This window comes from Xiphias gladius, unplaced genomic scaffold (genome assembly GCF_016859285.1).
Source record: "Xiphias gladius isolate SHS-SW01 ecotype Sanya breed wild unplaced genomic scaffold, ASM1685928v1 HiC_scaffold_1472, whole genome shotgun sequence".
Taxonomy (NCBI): Eukaryota; Metazoa; Chordata; class Actinopteri; order Istiophoriformes; family Xiphiidae; genus Xiphias; species Xiphias gladius.
In genome coordinates this window covers 1,321,005-1,331,466 of record NW_024401802.1, presented here as the reverse complement: position 1 = coordinate 1,331,466, position 10,462 = coordinate 1,321,005, and the positions used below count along the sequence as shown (strand labels likewise).

General features: G+C 38.6%; 1 long non-coding RNA gene across 2 annotated transcripts; it reads right to left on the bottom strand.

Annotated features, from left to right (window-relative positions):
• Positions 1-4,180: 4,180 nt before the first annotated feature.
• Positions 4,181-7,538, bottom strand: LOC120787381. Of its 2 annotated transcripts, XR_005706908.1 has the most exons (4): positions 6,408-7,538; positions 5,725-5,805; positions 5,080-5,162; positions 4,181-4,998 (listed from the first exon to the last, which is right to left on the bottom strand). It is a non-coding gene; the product is annotated as an uncharacterized LOC120787381 (long non-coding RNA). The 2 variants fall into 2 exon arrangements; XR_005706907.1 differs by having other exon boundaries at positions 4,181-5,162.
• Between the last annotated feature and the right edge of the window lie 2,924 nt (positions 7,539-10,462).

The window sequence follows — 10,462 nt, the reverse complement described above, 5'->3', positions numbered from 1 at the left end:
TTTGTTTCATTAAAATACAATTGTTCATATATGTATTTCATAATACTTTTAATTTTAAATGTAGACGCTGTCTTTTAATTTACTGGATGATTAGAAGAGTTTATCATTGTTCAGTCAATGTACAAACAAATTAATTTTTCGTCTTTATTTGTTGTAAAGTCTGCCTCATTTAAAAATAAATAAAAGTAGTTTTCTGTTTTTGTTGTTGAAATTGTTCACAAATGTAAACAACAGAGTTAATATTCTAAGCACTAATGTGACTCATTCAACAGTGACTACTTTATTTTGTATTTTGTTTTCTCAACATCCCATAGATAGTTGCAAAGGAAATACAGCGGCATGAAAAACTTTGGGCACCCCTGGTCAAAATTTCTGTTTCTGTGAATAGCTAAGCAAGTAGAAGATGACCTGATTTCCAAAAAGACATTAAGTTAAAAATGACACATTTTAAAAAAATATTTTAATCAAGATTACTTTTTTTATTTCCATCTTTACAGTTTCAAAATAACAAAGAAGGAAAAGGGACCAAAACAAAAGTTTGGGCACCCTGCACGGTCAGTACTTAGTAACACCCCCTTTGGCAGGTTTCACAGCTTTTAAATGTTTTTTGTAGCCAGCTAAGAGTCTTTCAGTTCTTGTTTGGGGGATTTTTGCCCATTCTTCTTTGCAAAACACTTCCAGTTCTGTGAGATTCTTGGGCTCTCTGAAATGCGCTACTCTTTCAAGGTCTATCCACAGATTATTGATGATGTTTAGGTCGGGGGACTGTGAGGGCCATGACAAAACCTTCAGCTTGCACCTCTTGAAGTAGTCCAAAGTGGGTTTTGAGGTGTGATTAGGATCATTATCCTGTAACTTTTCATTTTATTTTCATATTTTTTTGCAGATGGTGTAATGTTTTCTCCTAGATTTTGCTGGTATTTAATAGAATCCATTCTTCCCTCTAACGACGAAGTGTTCCCCTTTGCTTAAGAGTTGGACAGATGTTCTTTTCATGAAATTCTGCACCCTTTTTCTCCAAACATACCTTTGCTCATTGTAGCCAGATAGTTTTATTTTAACTTCATCAGTCCACTGAACTTGTTTCCAAAATGCATCAGGCTTGTTGAGATGATCCTTTGCAAACTTCTGATGCTGAATTTTGTGATGAGGATGCAGTAAAGGTTTTCTTCTGATGACTCTTCCATGAAGGTCATATTTGTGCAGGTGTTGCTGCACAGTAGAACTTAGCACAACCACTCATGCAGTTCTCTTGGAAAGTTTTGTTGGTCTTACAGACCTCGACCTGACCTCCAGCCATTTCTTAATTATGATGAACTGAGGAAACACCTACGTGAAAATGCTTTAGGCATCAGTTATTATAATTTTCAGAGTGCTTGGCAAACTGCTTAGAGGAGTCCATGATTGTTGGGCAAAGATTTGAGGACTCAGAATAATAATAAAGCTTTCAAAGCTGCATCACTTGGCCTTTCCTAAGGATGACTGTGAACAAGCCATAGCCCTAACAAGCTAATTAATATCTGAGAGCCCAAATCTCTTGGGGTGCCCAAACGTTTGCATGGTGCTCCTTCCTTTTTTCAGTCTAAAATTGTACAAAACAAATATAATACACTAATCTTGCTTAAAATATTGAAAATAATGTCTCAACCTTATTTTATACCTTTTGGAGATCAGTTCATCTTCTACTCACTTAACTATTCACAGTAACACAACTTTTGACCAGAACTTTTTCATGCCACTGTGTCCTGACATAATGGTATAAAATTTGGAGAGTTTTAATAAGTAAACGTAATTTCAAAACTTTGATCAATGTAAAGCTTAATGTTGTTCCTGAAACTGTGATTTGTTTTGTATAATCCTGTATCTTGGTTGCACTGTCATGGATACAGCATCACCGAATGGTAATACTTAGTACATATGTACATGATTACTCATTCACGTTTTATGTATGATGTCAGTATGTTATGAAGTAAATAACAAATACAAGCAAACTCTGATTCTTCAAGATTCCTCACGGTAAGATAGAGGGCTGGTGGAGGGCTAATGCTGGCAATATGTAGTTTACAGTTAATGAAACAAGATAAAGCAGCCCTAGTTTAGACCTGCTTACCCGTATCTGGGTTTTAGATCCATGTTTACTTATCAGAGAATTCTGGTTCAGTACTTTCCTAATGGAGCTTGATTACCATTTTAGAAAGCAACTCTAACATGCAGATCTCAGTTTATTAAATGTATCATAAATTATACAGTGTGCTTCAAGTGTAACAAACATTCCTTGTTTTCTAATCAACATTTCTCAATTTATCTAATTTCCTCGTCCCTATGATCAACAGGAAGGAGCTAAACACAAGGCATTTTCCTTGTTGTTTCCCATGGTTACGTATACATTTAAATGTTATATACAGTGCGTTAAGAAGCGTTCAGACCCCTTCCTTTTTTCACATTTTGTTATGTTGAAGCCATATGCTAAAATTATTTAAATTCATTTTTCCCCCTCATCAATCTACATTCAGTACCCCATCATGACAAAGTGAAAACAGAATTTTATAAATTTTTGCAAATTTATAAAAAAGACATAAATATTCAGAACCTTTGCTCAGTACTTAGTTGAAGCACCTTTTGCAGCGATTATAGCCTTGAGTCTTCTTGGATGTGAAGCAACAAGCTTTGCATACTTGTATATGGGGATTTTTTGCTAATCTTCTCTGCAGATCCACTCAAGCTCTGTCAGGTGATGTGGACCGTCAGCGGACAGCCATTTTCAGGTCAATCCAGAGATGTTTGATTGGGTTTAAGTCTGGTCTCTGGCTGGGCCACTCAAGAACATTTGCAGATTGAATGCCACTCCTGCATTGTCTTGTGTCTGTGTTTAGGGGTCATTGTCCTGTTGGAAGGTGAACCTTCCAGGTCCTGAGCGCTCTGGACAAGGTTTTCATTAAGGATATTTTGTACTTTGCTGTCTTCAGCTTTCCCTCAACCCTGACCATTCTCCCTATCCCTGAAAAACACTCCCAGAGAATGATGCAGCCACCACCATGCAGGAATGGGCAGGTGATGAATTGTGCCTGGTTTCCCCCAGACATTACACTTAGAATTAAGGCCAAACAATTCAATCTTGGATCCATCAGAGCAAACTTTCTTTGTTTCTCACAGTCTGAGAGTCGTTTAGGTACTTTTTTGCCAACTCCAAGCAGGGTTTTATGTGTCTTTTGCTGAGGAGAGGGTTCCGTCTGGCCACTCTGCCATAAAGCCCAGATGGGTGGATGTGGTGGTTGTCCTTGTCCAATCTTCACACGGGATCTCTGGAGCTCAACCAGTGACCATCACCTTCTTGGTTACCTCTCTTACCAAGGGTCTTCTCCCCCGATTGGTTAGTTTGGCTGGGCTGCCAGCTCTGGGTCCTGGGTGTTCCAAGGTGTAGCAACATCTCAAAGATGATCAAGTGAAATGGGAAGCAACAGAGCTAAATTTTAAGTGTAATAGCAAAGGGTTTGAATATTTATGTCAATGTGATATTTCTCAATTTCCCTTTGAATAAAGTTGCAAAAAAATGAATTTAAACGATTTCAGCATAAGGCTCTGAAGAGGTGTGAATTCTTTCTGAATGCACTGTACATATACTGTATATCACTTTATCTTTTTTTCTTTTTTACAAATCCGTTGTGTGATTATAATACTAAATACTACATATCGCGGTGGATTTTATTGTTTCATTTATGCCCTGTCTGTCCTAACCCCACTGACCTGTACTGATACCCACAACTGGTTGCATTTCTGCTATAAATTGGGATCACAATAACACCAGATTCCTTGCATCTTATCACTTATTGTAATACATTTAATTACTTAAATCTTATCTCTGTTAATTTCCATTGAGTTGTATTAATATACAACACCTGTGTTTGATGGAAGCTTGGCTACTAACCTCACTATGACAACACTATAAAAATATTATTAGTGAAGACATATTTCATGTGGTGTGTTCAGAAGACTTGACTCCAACTGAAACATTGAATCACTGGTAAATTGATTACCAACACTTCCTTCACAAGACAGTTTCAAAGTGTCTTGAGTTAATCCTTTTTACTCTGTAAAAATTCCAAGTTTCAGTAAATAATTTGCCTACTTACTGTGAAGGTTTAATTAATTTAATTAACACCCCTGATTCATAACAATCCATACACATCCTTTATTTGATTTTAAGGGGAAAAAAAACTAATTTCTTTACATTAACAGGTATTTATAACCCCCTTTTAACTTTTTAAAAGGCTAACATTTAGTCTCCAACAATAGCGGGGGAATGGTACAATACAAAAACATAATTAATTTTATTTTATGAATTGCTACATTCTTTTCCCTACAGAATTTGGCCACATAGTGTATCCTCTTTCTGATTAATACAAAACAATCCAACAAATTTATGATTAAGAATTAATACATTTATGGGCCCAGTACGAGCTACTACACATATTTAATGTGTGCACTGGACACAAACCATTTTAATCATCCAGCAAATTAAAATACAGTTTTAAATCTCCAACTGAATCAATATACTCGATCATGAATTACATACACATTGTTTACATTTGTGAATGACAATTTCAACAAAACAGAATATTGCTTATATTTATTTTTGAATGAGGTAGATGTTATGAGAAAAAACAAGAGAAAGAATTAATACATTTGTACATTGAATGTTAACAGATGGGACCTCTCTGGATTGCTGCCATCATTGATTCATACAAATTCTACAATAATTTATTGTTAATTTTTCATTTACAATTTGGAAGGTAAATTCCAAGCACACTTTATGTCTTAGCCCTTTGCACTCATGAGCAAACCATGTTTCTTTGAGAAAGACAAATTCAGGGGCCGGCTGTCTCTTGGTAGGTACAGTCAGGTACTCTGTGTATTGAGACCCCAACACACGGCCCGAGATGAGTGACACTCCATCCAAAGTAGTCATCCCTGCTGCCTTTCAAGCCCTATGATCTGGTCCTTTGCAATGAAAGTAAATTCTGTGAGGTTCAAAACAAATGTCTAGGTAAGGTGGTAACTTCAGTGTTAGGACACACACACCTCTGAGCGCTGATACATCTTGCTAGCGTCTGACAGATGAACAAGGAGTAGGGGCCTGTGTGTGGTGGTGTGAGCAAGAAGACCTGGAAAACATACAGGTAAAACTCAATTAAAAACCCTTAACGTATTATCTATTCCAAATAGAGCTGCACATGTAATGTTAACTTTTAATCAGCAAAGATTTAAAAAGGGAAGTGTACTGGACACTGCTAAAACTAAAACAATTTTGACAGTCAAACTTTCTTTGTTTTTTTATTTTATTTTTATTTTGTTTTTTGCGGTAACCGATCTGTGCTTTAGTACACTGGGTGACATACTTGCTCAACTGTACTGAGGTCTGGTGACTGACTTTGCTGGTCAAGACCATCTCACTGCTGGGCCATAAAAAAACTTCCTGGCTGCATTGGCTGTACGTTTAAGACCGTAATCTTCCTGCGTTGTCCTAAAATTGGCAGAATATGTAAAAAAAAAAAGGAGGCTACAGTTGCTTCACTGTTCACCCATTATGAATGTGAACACAAACTGCTGAAAGCCCAGTCAGTGTTCAGTCATTGTTTCATTTCAAATCAAATAAGCTCTACCACAGAGCCAAAATAACTAACATCTTACTGTAAAAATTACACACTGTACTGTATGTCAGCTAACCTGCTGCCAGTGTCAGCCTGGCTCTCTCCAAGTTAGCCAGGTGCAGTCATACAGTAGGTAGCCTCAGTACCCATGGAGGACCTACAAGAATCAACCAGGGGCACAGGACATGTATTGAAATAATCAAAACATTTCTTTGGTCTGAATAGTCTACATCCTCGCACACAATGCTGGAAACATACACACTGATGAACATAAAGACCACACTAGTGCTTATTAAATAAAAATACATGTCAAAGTCAGTGCAGCCATTACAACTGTGATTGTAATGACTCGGTTGACTAACTTCTACTGTAAATATAGACATTTCACACAGCCTCACTGAATGTTGGTGAATATCCACTGCGCTGCAGAAGAGCTGACAGCAATAATAAATGAGTAATGTTAGCATACAGCTGTTTGTTTGCTAAGTTAACTACAACAGTTAGCTACTGTTGGGTTGCAATATTTTAAGGTAGCAATCACTGAATATATTTTTCTATAAAGTGTGTTTCACTTTCTATTTTTATACTGTTTGTTAAACATCGTTCGTTTTAAGAATGTAATTACTCACTATTTTTATACTGTTTGTTGCACATTGTTAAAGTGAAGTTCATATTATAAGAGTAGTCTGTTACATGCAATGGGAAGGTTTTAAGCATTAGCTCCACGGTGTGAAGAGTTAACCCGGTGATAGTACTGACCTGTAACAGAAAGAATGCATTGTTCTCAGTTTGCACTCATATCCCACACTCCCTCGCAGAAGATAAAACACTTAAGAGTTTGCTGATAGGCGCGGCCTTGAACGCAGTTGGCAGTACAGCACTCCCCGCCCGTTGGGAAGAAACAGCTCAGTTAGTCAAGAGTCAGAACCAGGAAGTAAACAAAGAGGCAGGGCTTATTCCCTTACAGGGCGCTGTCTCCCGGGATTGGATGTGGTAGGGTGCCAAGAGGCTGGGACCAGCCTGTGCACCTACTAGGGAGAGCTAAGTCTAAACAACGGCTCCTCCCCAACTATAGTCCACCAATCACATTCATATTCAATATGATATTATTGTGTAACACGCCGACATAAGGCACAGCTGCAGAGTGATGGCTTTGACAGCAGCTGTCCCTTTTTCCTTTTTTTTTTTCTGGGCGATTGGTTGCAAGCTATTTTTAATGATACAATTTGAAATAAAAGGTTAAACGTAATTTTGAGTCAGTCCTCTGTCAAATCAAAGAACACGCCGACACTACCAAATTTGCCTGTCAACCAAATCGGGGCTATCTGCTGTAGCTAGCTATCAGTCAGTCAATACATTTGTACAGGAAAACTAGCTAAATGCTGTTTGTTTGGCGAGGAAAACCCTATGACGCCAGGCACACAAGAGCACAAACAAACAGATAACTTCAAATCAACTCACTAACCGCTAAGTGTCTCTCTGAGGAGCAGTGACTCAGTGCGTTAACTTTGAACACCAGGGGCCGGTTCCGCCTCCTCTGATTCTTTTTTATATAGTTTAATCTCCAAAGCGTGTAAGAGAAAAATGAGCGAAGTGTCGTTCTAAAAGTTACAATGTATCACTTAGTAGAAAACAGCAAGAGCCGTGACAACGCGTTTATACTGTTTCTGCACAACTAGCCATTTTGCTATGAACTAGCTAGTGTCTTTATGCATTTACAATTACGTGAATGTGAAAGGGGTCAAAGGAAAAACACCCAAAAGAGCGCAAAGACACACTATCCTATATACGAAATGAACCATCTCAGATAAATTATACTTCGTACACAGACCAATAACGAACAGTAATACGGTGTGTAAGAATTGGTTGCAGTCACAGACTCACAGCAAAGAAGGCTCGCCCCCTGGCTTCGTGATTGGATAGCAAAATTATATGTTAATCTGAGTATCCCCATTGCCTAGGAAGGCAGTGTCAAATGTGAAACAAAAGCACTTGTATCCGTATATTTAAATTGTACTTGTGGATTTATTTTGTAGCTGTAAACTTGGGATTCACACTTACAGTTGAGTTTTGTGTGAACTTTTTTCACCCACAGACAGATAGATTTGTAACTGCAAACCTTTGTGCAAATCTTTTTCGTGCACTCACACATTGGAAATCATTTTTGCAAATCTTTTTCATTTTTTCACAAAATGTCATGAACAAATTAAATGTTTTTAATCAGATATTTTTTACACATTCAAACATTTGAATTCATTTGATCAAAACATTTTAACACATTCACACATTTGAATACACAACTACAATACGTTTGACCCTATTTTGTTTCCATAGCCCTGCCAAAGCCCAGATTTAAACCTCATAGCATATCTGTGGAGGGACCTGAAGATGGCAGTTCACAGATGGTTCCCATCCAATCTGACGGAGCTTGAGAGGATCTGCTAGAAAGAATGGAATCAACTGCCCACATCCAGGTGTGTAAAGCTTGTAGAGAGTTACCCAAGAAGACTTGAAGCTGTAATTGCTGCCAATGGGGAATCTCCAAAGTACAGTTTTTGATTTTTAATACATTTCGAAAATTTCTAAAAACATGATTTTCACTTTGTCATTATGGGTTATTGAGTGTACATCAATCAGCCACAACCTTCAAAGCACTAACAGGTGAAGTGAATAACATTATCTTGTTATAAGGGCACCTGTCGAGGGGTGGGATATATTAGGAAGCCAGTGACCAGTCTGTTCCTGAAGTTGATGTGTCAGAAGCAATACAATGATCTGAGTGACTGTGATAATTGTGATGGCTAGATAACTGGATCAGAACATCTTCGAAACGGTAGGTCTTGTGGGGTGTTTCCAGTATGCCGTGATCAGTACCTACCAAAAATGGTCCATGGAAAGACATTCAGCGAACCAGTCACAGGGTCATGGGTGCCCAAGGGTCATCGATATGCATGGGGAGCAAAGCCTAGCCTGTCTGTTCAGATCCCACAGAACAGCTACTGTAGCACAAATTGTTGAAAAAGTTAATGCTGCCTATGGTACACAGGTATAAGAACAAACAGTGCATCGCAGCTTGCTGTGTACAGGACTGCGTCGCCAAAGACTGGCCAGTGTGCCCATGCTGCCCCCTGTCCGCTGCTGTAAGCGTTCAAAATGGGCGTGTGATTGTCAGAACTAGACCATGAAGAACTGGAAGAAGTTGCCTTGTCTGTTGAATCACGTTTTCTTTTACATCATATGGATGGCCGGGTCTGTGTGCATCACTTACCTGCGGGCCTATGGCAGAGGGTTGCACTATGGGAAGAAAGCAAGCTGGCGGAGGCAGTGTGATACTCTGCTAGGAAACCTTAGGTCCTGAAATTCATGTGGATGTTACTTTGACATGTACCAACTACCTAAACATTGTTGCAGACCAAATGCACCCCTTCATGGCAACAGTGGCACTGTCCTCTTTCAGCAGGATAACGCACCCTGTCACACTACAAAAATTGTTTAGGAATTGTTTTAGGAGCTTGTCAAAGAGTTTGAGGTGTTCCCTTGGCCTCCAAAGTCCCCAGATCGCAATCCGATTGAGCATCTATGGGATGTGCTGGAAAAACAAGTCTGATCCATGGAGGCCCCACCTTGCAATTTACAGTACTTAAAGGATCTGTTGCTAACGTCTTGGTGCCTGATACCACAGGACACCTCCAGAGGTGTTGTGGAGTCCATGCCTTGATGGCTCAGAGCTGTTTTAGGTGGGCGAGGGGGCCCTAAACAATTTTAGGCAGATGGTTTAACTGTTGTGGCTGATCGGTGTAGACTGAGAGGGAAAATGGCAATTTTGTCCCTTTATTTAATTAAATCTACAACACAATAAAATGTAAAAATGAAGGTGTTTGAAAACTTTCTGAGGCCACTGTACTTTCTTAGTACCCCAAGTATTAACCCTGTATTAGCCACAATGACCCTACTATATCTGGTATATCAGATTAACATGTTAGACAGACTGCATTTCATCCTCACTACTCACCTCAATGTTTATTGGAGTCAAGAGCACATGGAATAGTAAAGGTTGACCAAGTTTTGGACACCATGCTATTGATTTGGTTTCAAATATGAGTATTTCATCATTAGTTAATGACACAACTGTGTTTTGGTCTGATTTCTGAAGTATGTATGAATGGAATTTAGCGACCTCCAATAACAGTACAATTCAAAAGGATTTTTAAATGTGGCTGTACAATGCGTGTCAAGTCAAATCTAAACAATAAATATATTATGTTTTCTGTTCTGTAGAGAACAGTGACAGAAAAAATTGTACAAAATATGTTTGGTGTCCAATTCTTGTTATGCTTTTCAGGATCTGTCTACAAATGTTATTTGATAAGATAATTTGTCACAGAAAAATAGGATCACCATTCCATAAAATACAATGATGTTCTAAATGGGCTTTTCCACAAGGAAGTGTCACTTTTGGGCTAACCTGCAATAACTTGAAGAAGAACTTGTTATCAAACAGTTACTTATTCACACATCCAGCAGTAGCAAAATAACCATTCATTTGGAAAGGTGTTTGTATCTGCCTGATGAATTTAAGTCCAGTATTCACTCTCTTTTGTCTCAGTTTTTGGTCTGTACCAACCCCTAAGGGAAATATCTCGCTCTTTAGCTGCTAAATGCTCCACCACGTTCACCAGCTGGTGTCTAATTGTGTCTGTCCGCTGCCGAGCAGGTAGCGTACAGTGGCTTTTTACTGCGTTTTCTCTGAAAACAGCCGCGTGCTGCGGCTGAAAACACAGTGGAACACAGAGTGGTGACAGGGAACCAAAACA